This window comes from Camellia sinensis, chromosome 2 (assembly GCF_055761805.1).
Source record: "Camellia sinensis isolate YWXY chromosome 2, ASM5576180v1, whole genome shotgun sequence".
NCBI lineage: Eukaryota > Viridiplantae > Streptophyta > Magnoliopsida > Ericales > Theaceae > Camellia > Camellia sinensis.
Genome location: NC_138962.1, coordinates 36,804,820 through 36,808,092, shown reverse-complemented (window position 1 = coordinate 36,808,092; position 3,273 = coordinate 36,804,820). Strand labels below are relative to the sequence as shown.

Genomic DNA, 3,273 nt, shown 5'->3' with positions numbered 1-3,273 from the left:
ACCAGTCTTCAGACAAGTAGAAAGCAAACAGGTCAGAATTGACTATGAAGCAATATTAGAAAAATTGACCACTGAATTTTTACATGTTCAGCAAAGTGATAAAATAGGGGGTGAGGTCTAAAAAGATTAATGTTATCAAGGACACAACCAGATTTAATATATCAGAAGAGAATTAAGCATGTTCAATTTAATAAAGGTAAGTTACAAAGAACAATACTAAGCTGAGAGTATTAAAGGGCCTGTGTATCCTAGCACATGAGAAAGAAATAAAAGATGACTGCCATGCTTTGGTCACGCCCACATGAAATTTATGAAATATGAAAAATCAATTTTGCAACTGAACATAATCATGCCCTGAAACAAATGACGCTTGGACTATGGAGTTACAATTGAAATAAAGAAAAACATTGATAAATTTTAAAAAATTTGTTCAGAATAAGAAGAGATGACAAGTACCAAAAAATAATTGATAATGTAATATCTCTACAGCACTTTTTCCTTTTAGTACTCGTTCTTTATCAATGCCCCAAGATAGGCATTCAGTATATCTCCTTCCTTCATGGTCTGTAAAAAATATATTTGGATTCTCTTTCCCAATCTCCATTGATTGTCCCTTCCATAGATTAGTTGAGATAAAAAGCAAAAAGGTTAATGAGGCCACATCTAAAAGAGAGATTTTTCAGGGGATTATCATGGATTGCAGTGAAATCATGAAAAACTATAATGTAAAGCATCTTCAAGCTCGATGTACTCCAAATACGAGAAATTGCAGTAAAGTTACATAGTGGCAGGCTTTAGTCATAATAGTAGATTATTAAATCCAAATTTGCATGTTCAAAATTTTGCAAGAATGGAATTCCTCGTACAATAATGAATTCAAACAATGAAGCAAAATCTTGAATGACCTGCAATTTCAATTGGAGCTCTTGGATCATGGTAAATAGTGACCAAATTGAACTGTAGTAGTAAATTTTACCTAGCAGAAGAAATTGATCCAAATAAAAAATCGCTCTACTGAGTGCGGAGGGAAGGACAGAGAAGAGTGCGCAAAGCCCTCACGAATGTATCAACTGAGATAAGAAAATACAAGCCAACATCGATCCAATTAAAAAATTGATGAACAAATTAACCTTTTTGTGTATTTCCTATGCATACTAATATTCAATACTCCATGCATTTAGCTATATGAATCGAATTCAAATTCAAAAGCGAGAAAGATATCATTAGCAAGTAATTCATCATTTAATTAAGATCTAAATTACTTCTGAGCTTCATCAAACTTAAATTGATATTGAAAGCTATAGAGAGAGCTTGAAAATACATTGCACCAGATCTAGTACATATATACATGTACCAATTAGTTCGGTTTTAGGAGAATTTGATCAAATGATCAAAAATCTAAAATAAATAACAAATAAATGTAGTTGTTTTTTGTTAGCATGACCAATTCAAAAGTCCAAATCTTAGATTTAATTTAACAAAGAAAAAAATATGATCAAATTTTCAGCACGTATTAATTAAACAAAACATTTCAAATACATATATATATATATATATAAGTTTTCTTCCAATTGAGTATCAGTTGATCTACAAAATCATCAAACGTGTTTTGGCTACCTTAACCTCAATGCAAACGCCAATCTTTAAAACTTCACAAAATCGAAATTGAAAATCAATGTACCTTCTTCGTGTGCATCATCAAGCCATTGCAAGTGTAGATCCCAACATCTTGAAGCTTCTTCACATCTGCGGCATTGATTCCATGAGCAATCACTACAAAATCACATGGATACAAACAAAAAGAAATTATAAATTAAACTTCAATTAAGTTAAAACAGAGCACACGCCAATCCAATTTCTATACATGTAGAACCATAGAAATCCATCACCGATCATGACTATCGAACTTATAGTAAAGATATATAGATGAAAATTAAAAGCAGATCAGAAAAATATGTGAATCTCGGTATAAATCAAAGTTACTCAGCAATGAATAAACACAGATATATATATACATGAAAATATAGCAAAAGGATTGATTCGAACCAAAGCTTCATAGCAGAGAGAGAGTTAGATCAATCATGAGTTCAAATCACTCCAAAATCTATACACAGGTATTTGAAATAGAAATAAATAAGAGAAGAATAGAATTAAATCAAAGCGATGCAATCAAATAGCAAGAGTTTAAACTCATTCAAATTGATTCCACACATAGGGCCAGAGTATAATACCATGAGATTACAGCTAAACACACACAGATTTCCACACACACACACACACACACACACACACACAGAGACTACGCGAGTAGACGATAATCGGCGCGAGTCATATCACAATCGACACAGAGCATTGCATAGAGAGCGTAAACTATTCCAGGAATGTAACCTAAGATCGTCAATACCAAGCATATGAAGAACTCTACCTGCAATCCACAATATATATACATATATAAATATACAAATAAAACTTACAATTGTTTACTAGAATGAAGCAAGCAGTTCTTCAAAATACATAATTTGTACACTAAAAACAATTTTCGAAAATATAAAATTATAGAGAATGCTTTCAATTTTTTCTAACTCTACCTTATTCTTGACTGAAGAGGTCCTTTTATAATCAAAAGAGACTACTGTTAGCCTTGTGAGTGAATAATCTGACTTGAAAGGAGCATCAGGAGCACATGGGGGCTATTTGCTGCTTTCGATGAGTGACTAAAGTTGATAGCTGCCTTTTACTGTGCTGAATTTGTCGGTGGGATGAATCATGATGAATGATGAATAGTAATATTGACTTTTTGATGAATAGTGAACAGTAAAGTTGACTTTTTTACTATTCATTGCTTGGAGGAATGTGACTGAAGGAATCAATATAGATATATATATCAGCAATTTTTCTCAAAAGACGAGTATTGATTAAAGCTGATAATTATAGCTATATAGAATCCAATGACTGAATTAGGTATATGGGTCATGAGCATCTTGGAACTCGGGTCCATATGGATTTTGAGCAGTTGAACCTTCAGAAGAGTTTGAACTGTCTGTACCATCTTTTGAACTGCTGTTATCCGAGGCTGACTTGGCTTGGGCCATGAGGAGACAAGCCATTTGGAGGAGCTCATCTTTGGATGACTTGGACTTGGGCTTAACCTTTGATTTGGACTTATCCTTTGACTTGGGCTGGTTAGTACTGGGCTTTGCTGGCTTGGATTTAATGTTTGATTTGGATGACTTGGGCTTGGAAGAACTGGATGATGGGCTTCCAAGATTGACT

The 3,273-nt window shown here is 33.3% G+C and overlaps 1 long non-coding RNA gene across 1 annotated transcript; it reads right to left on the bottom strand.

Moving 5' to 3' along the window:
• Positions 1–688: 688 nt before the first annotated feature.
• Positions 689–2,294, bottom strand: LOC145819524 (uncharacterized). Its single transcript, XR_014360277.1, has 3 exons — positions 2,232–2,294; positions 1,682–1,746; positions 689–1,070 (listed from the first exon to the last, which is right to left on the bottom strand). It is a non-coding gene; the product is annotated as an uncharacterized LOC145819524 (long non-coding RNA).
• Positions 2,295–3,273: the final 979 nt, after the last annotated feature.